Source organism: Euprymna scolopes, chromosome 21 (genome assembly GCF_053919585.1).
Source record: "Euprymna scolopes isolate OS-2025 chromosome 21, ASM5391958v1, whole genome shotgun sequence".
NCBI classification, from domain to species: domain Eukaryota; kingdom Metazoa; phylum Mollusca; class Cephalopoda; order Sepiida; family Sepiolidae; genus Euprymna; species Euprymna scolopes.
Window position 1 is genome coordinate 100,209,550 of NC_136502.1, and position 9,088 is coordinate 100,218,637.

Genomic DNA, 9,088 nt, shown 5'->3' on the forward strand with positions numbered 1-9,088 from the left:
CAGTATCCTTGTTATCAAAATAGAGAAAAATTTAGTAGAGATAGTTTAAAAATATTAATCTTATAAGTTTCTTTTTTACTTGATTACTAATTGAGTATAATTGGATTAAAATAACTCTAGCTAAAAACACTTTATATGATTGTGAACTTCCCCATAAGATACAAAAATTAAATTTGCTTTCTGATACAAAAATAAAATGATTGGCTCAACCTTTACAACTAATTGGTCAAGATTACTTTGTAATCTGTATTGATCTGTTGCATTCAAAGTAGATGGTGATCTTGACAAGTGATAAAACTGTTAACAAAATTGAGGATATACTGAGCATTGATATGCACAATATTGCTATATGATTACAAACCTGATTCCTGTGCAAAGAAGATCTTTATGTACTCGAGTTTTTCAACGCATCTTGCAAATCTGTCTTCTCAACCAAATCTCAAACCGCACCATCTATACAAAATGCAGCACCACTGGCATCACAGAGATGATTCTGAAAAGGAAACTTTGCTAGTTTGGTCACATTCTTTGATATGCTGATGAGAAATTCACCGGCATACCTGCTGGCTGGAGGAAGGGCAGAGGCGGCCAACTGAAGACTTGAATTGGAACAGTGAAGACTGCTCCTAGCGTTTTTTCGTGTTCATCACTGGAAGAGGAATGGATGAAGTATGCTGAGGATTCCACTACTGATTGGTATGGATGGATTGTCTTAATATGGAATGCAGTAAACTCATTTGAAGTCAGCTCACCCTACCCCTGTTGGATGGTGTTACAGTTATAATAAAGGATTTTTAATTTACTTCCAAACTAACCCATCTTTAGCCAGGTTTTTATTTATCTCTATTTCTCTTAAATCTTTCCTTATTACTATTATGTTTTCATAGGCCTTTCTCTACTAATTGATCTGACTATCTCATCTGTTCTACATACACTAACATATGCACTCTCAGCCAATCTTTCAATGTGTCTGTACCAACACAATTTCCTGTTCTATACACTTCTCTTTATACTGTCTAGATTGAATCTTCCTCTCGGTTCATCAAATCTAAGCTTGTCTTTAAGACTTACATTACACATCCATCATATTCTTCTCACATAATTTCTCTCCACAACACATATCCTCAATCCTAACTGACCAGTTTTCCATACATCATCATACTATATACACAGTACTGTTAGACTCTTCTGACTGACTAATTTAATATCTGCAATATTTTGTTTAAGATACATTTTTTGAATTGATTTTTGCATTAGCTTTATGTTTCACTGATTGGTAGTGGCAAAATATTAATTTTTATTTTTTGCCAAGTTATTTGGTAGTCAAATTATATAAAACCTACTCAACCAATTTTAACAATGTTTGGTGAATAAGTGACATGGAACACAGAAGATTTAATTTTGTTTTATCTAAGTATTCATACAATTTCTTACGGATCAAAGTAACATCTTTGATCTTACAAATTTAAATATGCTATTTGAGAGGAGAAAAAAGATAATCCCATCCATATTGTTTTTTTGTACTGTTAGAAATTCAATCGGCTGAAATTGTTACATAGTTAAGAGTTTGATTTTGGATTGAGGTTGACTGATGGTCTTTGGCAGTGATCTATTTTTGTTTAATATTTTTGCTTGCTCTAATAAGTTAAAAAAAATAAATTGGATTATTTTAATGGAGTTCATGAAAAACATTTAATTTTATCTACCATTTGTGACTTAAACATAATTTAAGACAATTCATATTAATAAAACAATGTTTTAGATTTAACAATGTTATATATATTAAGAAAATTATTAAATGGGGTTTGAAGAAATGTATGAAAAAAGTTTCCATGCAGTGCGATAGTAATAGGCAAAATGACTTGTTTTGTGCAATATCAGCTAAAGATGTATACATCTGATGAATACTTCAGTAAAATGATGTAAACTAGAAATCAAATTGGAGTTGGTTGAAAAATGCATACATGCTTTAATTATGAAACATTTGGATGTTTATAAAGATGTTCTTGCACTACTTTAAGTGCAGTAAATGTAAATTGTTTGCACCTATATAGAAATGTAGACATGTTCATACATATCTAACTTAAGTTTATTATATTATTAAAACGATTGCCTTATTTTTCCTTTCTTTTGTTCTATTCCAGTTGTGCAAAACAATCAAAATAAAGTTTGCTTATTTATAATAAAGTTATTTTTATTCATATTTTTCCAAATGTGAGACTTTTGATCAGCAGATTCCTCCAACAACTTGAAATTGCACTTATTATTTTTGCTGTTGTTTACTTGGGAATTTTGTTTTATAATTGACTATGAAAATAAATCTATATCCAATATTATATATAACGGCTAATGCTAAATTGGTTAATTCCAGTTACTATTCTCATCTTGGATGTTGAACCTCTGACCTTCAGGTCGATTAAGTTGAATTTAAAAATCTGTATGTCAAACTCAGAGACCCTGTTCAAAATTTTTATTTAATCCATGGAGATAGATTGTTCTCATTCTACATTAACTACGATTGGGTTAAAAGGATTAATGTAATTCTCAGTTATTATCTGTAAGGAGGATGGCACCCTCAACTACAATGTGGATACATAGCATAACAAGTAAAACATTAGTTTCTAAGAGACACTCACATGGATTAAATAAAAGGTTCAGTTTGAAATTATCTATTTCCCGAGTTTAACACAAAGATTCTCATGTTCAAATAGAAGGTTCCTAAGTTTAAAAAAGATGCAACTAAAAACTCAGTAACAACCAATAAATTGTTAATAACCATGAGAATAATACTAATTATCAAGCCTCATCTCAAAACTTTAAAAACATAATGTTAAAGTTAATTCATATATTTTATATTGTCTACTTTCTAATTCTTACAAAATAAAAAATAAAAAAACTCCTCAAAATCTTGCTTATGTTCTTGGAATTCATTTGATAATATTCCAATCCGCACGAGTTTGTGATTCTTTACACATTTTGTTTGAATTAGGTCAGTTGTTGTGAATATCAAAATAAGAATGTTTTCGATCTCCTGTATGCAAAATTTTGTGAATATTTTTAAAAATGCAGATTATTTTCTAAAACGTTATCTATAACGATTTCACAAATCCAAACTTAAAACATTAATATTGCTTAAAATTTATCATAATGAGATAAAATGTCTGTTATTAAATAAATTCAGTCAAGTAAAAAGTGCGCAGTGACAGATTAACATTCAACAATAATATTTATTTACAAATATTGTACGGCGTTTCTGTTGAAAAATTAAATGCTTGAATTATATCTAGCTATTTTGCACTTATTTCTCTCTCTACGTATAGATGTATATATGAATGTACGTATGTTTATAATTTTTTATGCCACTTGTTTAATTTTTAACCTATTTTCTCAGATTCAGTGATCATTGTAATAGACAGAATTAAAAGTAAAACTTTAGAAAGTATTGAAATATGTACAAATGTTATTTTTGAATAAATTTGGAAATCATCTTGTGTTAGGTTTTTGTGTCCTTGGTTCCCCACTTTGCAATTCATGAGACGTTGGATGAATTATAGCCATGTGTAGCAGTGATCTTCAAGAGACTGTTTGGATGTTCCAGTGTCTCTACCTAACTATCATGATGTCATTCCATGTCGAAGTTTGGACGCAGAAAATCAAAGAAATTTGCTTTCATATCAAGGCAAGTAAATAAGCACTTATCGAAATATGTTTCATTAATTTCTTTAAAAAATCGTTCATGCTTACATAAAATGAATAAAAATAAATCTTAACAAATTTTGGTGTATTAAATTGCAAATGTTTGATTTTATTCTCTTGTTTCTATTCAAAATTCTTGTAAAATGAATATATGAAAAATATTTAAAATAGAAGTTAACAGATTCTATAATTCAACATCTAATACAACATCCTATATCTTATAAAAAAATATTCTCAGGAATCAAATATGCATATGCATTCACTTTTAATTTGAAATTTTTTTTTCAAACCATCTCAATGTACAGATAAAACTAGTTCGAGTTTTTCTTACCTGTTTATTGTCACGTCGATGACCATTATTTTTATGATCACATGAAGTTTTTCTTGTACTGGATTTACGAAAAGAACTTAATAATATTGAATGTTTTGTTATTGGTCAGAAAATCTTTGTAATGCTCCAGCCATTTTTTATTTTCAGACGTTATTTCTGTTTCTTTTTTTATTCGTCTGTTAGTAACATCCTTAAATTAGCATAGTTCTACAGGTTCGACACAGCTGAAATATATAGTGCACCTTGAAGTACAGCCATGTTATCGACATTATATGCGCATGTCCGTTACCAGCTGGCTTATAAAAAAGTTTAGTATATATTTTGCATAGTAAATGTACTTAACACTCTTCATCATCACCCACCCCATCCCATTTTTTTTCATACCCCACCCCTCATGGGGAAACACCCGTTTATGCATATAAAAAAAGCAAGGCAAATTTCTTGTCATATTTTGTATATACTGAATAGATGAAGCAATATTTTCCCCGTTTTTCTTTTAATCATTTTGTTTTCTCACTTGTAGAAGCAAATTTTTCTCGAGTTATTGTTTATTCTTTAACACAGGTTACCAAGATTTGCAATAACTTATTTTTTATACTGACATCTTTATCATGTAATCTAATGAAAACAGTATTTTCTTTTACTATATAAGCTTTTCAAATAAAATGTGATCTCAACTTGTCTCTTTAACTAGTTACCAATATTTGCATAATAACATCTTATTCGCTTGTTGAATAAAGTTAACTTTTGTAAATAGGTGTGACCTGATTTTCCGTCTTGAAGCTGGATGCCTATATTTAGAAAAAATATGAGCATTAAATGTAATTTCAGTGTAAGATTTAATTAATATCCAACATTATGATTTTGTCATATTTTTTTTTTGCTTCCATTTAAGTGATCAGATTTTATTTTCATAGAATTAAATATTTGCAATTTAAAAAGTTACCAAACAAGTTTTATAAAAAAAGAGCAGAGTTATCACGATCGTAATACATAACAATCCACTTCGAAACCTGAAACAGTGAAACCTGAAGTTCGATCGATGTAATTTAAATATGTTTGTGTAAAAAGTAAATTTGTGGTCCATAAAATAAAAGCATTCAAACTAGTAGAAATTAGTAAAACTCTAGATAGTTTCTAAAAAATGTGGTTTTTCATAGAATACCAAAAGAATGCTAGCATTATTTAAAGTGAAATTTTCCTAACTTGTATCTTATAAAAACTCAAAATAAAAGAAAAAGAAACAGCTACATACTTGTTTTAAGTTTTTTTTTTTTTTAATATCAACTGACCTTCAACTTGTATGTTGGTGTTGTGTTGGCTGATTACAGCAGTTTACAGTCCTTTTCTCCTCCTTCTGCCCCTCTTTTGCATGGTTTACTGCAACTTTCTGCTGCTGCTGCTGCTACATCTGTCTGCGCTTCTGCTCCCAGCATGTGTACCCTCAGTGAGTGCATTATGAGTGTAGTCTGACATTTGCAACAGGTTATGCTGTCCCCCATTAATAAATTGGTAAACTGAGCAGACTTGATGATGGACAAATCTTTTGCACACACGGAGAAAGGGATGTGTGTCTGCTGATGAGTGAGGTAGAAAGAAAATCAAAGTTTAGAAGGGGAATATTTGGGTTTGCATCCTTGCTCATATGCAACTTTTCTAACAACATACTTTTCTTATTTTTATTTTATAGACACAATTGACAATATTTTCACTTGTAAACAGTTCTCAGAAAATGTGCGCATATATCTATTATTGTGCATAGTTCGTCAACAACACTCAACCATACATACAACCATCATTTTCATATTGAAAAAGTTTTTAAAAGAATTGTTATATAAAAGAAAATAAAGCTGAGCAAACAAACTTTTTTGTAAACATTTTTCAGTTTTAACTTTATTTGTATATGTTTGTTCTTCACGGATTCCTTTTAATTCTTTTTCTCTTTCATATTTAGTTAAACAACTTCACATACAGATCAAATTATGGATAAACTGTTTAAATAACTTTACTGTCAAGAGATTAAGGTTTTTCATTTCAACATTTTTTTCTAATCTAGAATCTTATTTTTTCTCTTTTTTGATAAATGTACGCTATTCATTATGTTACCTTTTTTACTACTAAGATATAACATGTTTTTCTTAACATGTTGCTTGCTGTCCCAGATTGTGACCCCCCCATGTTTGTATAAAACTTATTCAACAAAAGTGCACTTTTTTTATACTTTTCAGAAACTGATCTGCTTTTTTTCTTCATCGAACCAACCATACTGTTAATACATGTATATGCAGCAAACAAACTGCGCTCTACTGTTGATTGGCGATTGCAATGACCTAGTTGTGCTGTTCTCATAATGTATCTGTATTGTTTTCATAGGTGGGTGATGTCGCTCTGACATGGCCGTCTGCTGCTGACACTACTGTCTTGTTTACATGCACGCTCTGCCCCCCCCCCCTCCATGTCATTATGACACGCCTGTTTACTTCAACATTGCCACATATGTGTTTTTTTTTTTTCCTTTCTACTTTTCGAGTGAGTCTCCTCTGCTATATTTCTTGTGTTTATATTTCAAATGGTTGCTTAATGTAGTTTGCCACCTCGGTTACCGTGACCTACTCATTTTTTATATGTGCGCCTACTCATTTCATCTTCAGCCCTCAAATTTTTCTTTTAAATCTGAACATGATAGTTTTATGTTATAAATATAAGAATAACAATTGATACGTTACGCACTTCAAAAAAAAATTGTTTAATAAATTTAATGCGTATGTTACAAATCTGATTTCTGATCCTCTAATTTACTTTTTATTTTAATTTTTCAATGCTTTTTATCATTATTTTTAATTTTGCTAATAAAAAGAATTCACAACATTTTCTATAAGATGAATACAAGTTTTAATTTTTTAAGGATTGATAAATTTATTAGTTTATATTAACATATTCTTGATTTTAAAAAAAATCTCTATTTGCTAAGGTAGCGTGAAAGTAATTAGCGTTAAGATTTGGCCTATTTGTTACCTTTTATTAAGCTTTAGTGTGCCATGCATTTGCATTTTAAATATCTTTACTTTTGTAAACACAACTAACAATCTTATTACTTTTAAACCGTTTTCAGACAGTGCATGATTATAGATATGCATGCGCACACTGTTTGTAAACAACACCGTATTGCAAGCGCGACCAGCAGAGTTCAATATCACTACAAAGTTAACTTTTATTTTTAGCAAAGTTTTCACAATTGTTTAATAAAAAAAAACTTTGATACATTTGTTTACAATGATAACCAATCATTGCTAATGACTACTTTATTCACTAAAATGACGACTAATTGTTAACAATTTGCGAATCTACGTTGTGGCAAATTCATATAAATAAGGAAAATCCCTCAACAATTATTTCTCCCTTTGGTTATATATGATCTTGTAGAGGGTACATGGTCATGTGACTTCAAGGGGATTTCCCCAAATATTCCTTGGTGTTTTCCTTATTTTTTTCTTCGAGTAAGAGCGCTTTCTTATTAAATTCAAACACACATACTTATTCCTTCTGTGATTACTGTATGTTTCTCGATAAAAAAACAAAGGATGACTACTTTATACCCATCAAGTTTCATCATTTTTTTTTTTTCAAGAGATACATTTGTGTGTTAGGTGTTGTACATATGGAAATAATGATTACGAGTTGTTATATGAAAAATAAGCGCTGATATTTTAACAGCATTTAAAAACTTAAGCATAAAATGATAAACAAAATAGAGAAAGGTGAAATAAAAAAAAAGTAATTTTTAAAAAATAATATTCTTCTGATTTGTTTTCTACAGTTTAAAATCTATTTTATTAATAGACTATTAAATAAAACCTTACAAATTCCAAAGTATTATTGAAAGAAATAGTTTTTTATCATTGTTTTATCTAAAGTTGACAACTTATGTATGCATGAAATTACATTTCATTTTACATTACTGAAGACTAAGATGTGAAGTTAATTATTTTTTAAATAATTATGCTTTAAAATATTTCCTGTAAATACATATTTTGTTAGAAATCTATATATGCGTATATTTTATTAAACTTGTTGGCACTGTAAGATGTAAGTTGTAGTAATGATAATTTGAGAGGTCACCTTGTTTTCTTACAATCAGGTGGAATTCATTTCCAGAATAATCTTGAAATTCCTCTTTCCAATTACACTTTATGAAAACTGTAGATAGAGAAAAGAGTGAAGAATCATGGATAAAAATAATAAATATCTTGACATAATACAGCTGTAATGGACCATAAACCATTAAGAGTTCAAACTATACAACATTGTTGTATAGTTTGAAAAGAAATGTTAAAATGCTGGTGATAATTCTTTTAAAAACAATATGCATATCATCAATAATGGTGCTTTTTCAAAATAAAACTCATTTTAATCATTTGTTAAAATTTTTTAGCAAATGAAATTCAATAAAAATTCAATGTTCTTGGCCATTTTTTATCTATTAAAAAAAATTAAAACTTGGTGAAAATCTCTTTAAAAATGTTTATCTTTAATATTTATTGTACAGTGTATTTATAGTTTTTAAAAAATATTCTTTCATTTTCTTAAAGCTAAAAACAGTTTTCAAAACATTTTATATTTAAAAATTGATGTTCTTAATAAGAATTCATAATTTTAATAAATATTCTATAAAATTGGTAATCTTCTATACAGTTAATGATTTTTGTGATCAACAGCTTTTTTTTTTTACTATAAGCCACATAAAATCTGTTTCATCAATTATATTAAGGCAAATATTGATCTGTGTTGTTATAGAATAAAAATTCTATTTCTGATCAATATTTTTTTAATTAGTTAAAACTAGAGGATAGATGCTTTCTATCCTCTCACTACCATTTACTCTCTCTGTCCTAATAGACACTGGAGAAAATATGGTACAATTTATTCATGTTCACTGTTTCCTTGGCCATTACTCTCTCTTCTCCATTAATGAGTGACCTACATTTCAGTCAATAGAAAGAAGATGGTCTGGTTCATGTATTTAATAGTCATCATTTTATACATAACCCCATGGTCCAGCAG

At 29.0% G+C, this 9,088-nt stretch overlaps 2 long non-coding RNA genes across 4 annotated transcripts in view; one reads left to right on the forward strand and one right to left on the reverse strand.

The window, feature by feature from the left end:
• LOC145242625 (uncharacterized) overlaps window positions 1-3,688 on the forward strand; it is a 61,371-nt gene extending 57,683 nt beyond the window's left edge. The window contains exon 5 of the long non-coding RNA XR_013862780.1: window positions 3,498-3,688. This is a non-coding gene — a long non-coding RNA (uncharacterized LOC145242625). The remainder of the gene's footprint in view (window positions 1-3,497) is intronic.
• LOC145242624 (uncharacterized) overlaps window positions 1-6,453 on the reverse strand; it is a 35,391-nt gene extending 28,938 nt beyond the window's left edge. Inside the window, exons 1-2 of one of the 3 annotated variants that reach the window (XR_013862777.1) lie at window positions 5,320-6,453; window positions 362-493 (exon numbers count right to left, since the gene is read on the reverse strand). This is a non-coding gene — a long non-coding RNA (uncharacterized LOC145242624). Of the gene's footprint in view, window positions 1-361; window positions 494-4,027; window positions 5,272-5,319 lie in introns of those variants that run through there. The other 2 variants (XR_013862778.1, XR_013862776.1) reach the window with 2 other exon arrangements.
• Between the last annotated feature and the right edge of the window lie 2,635 nt (window positions 6,454-9,088).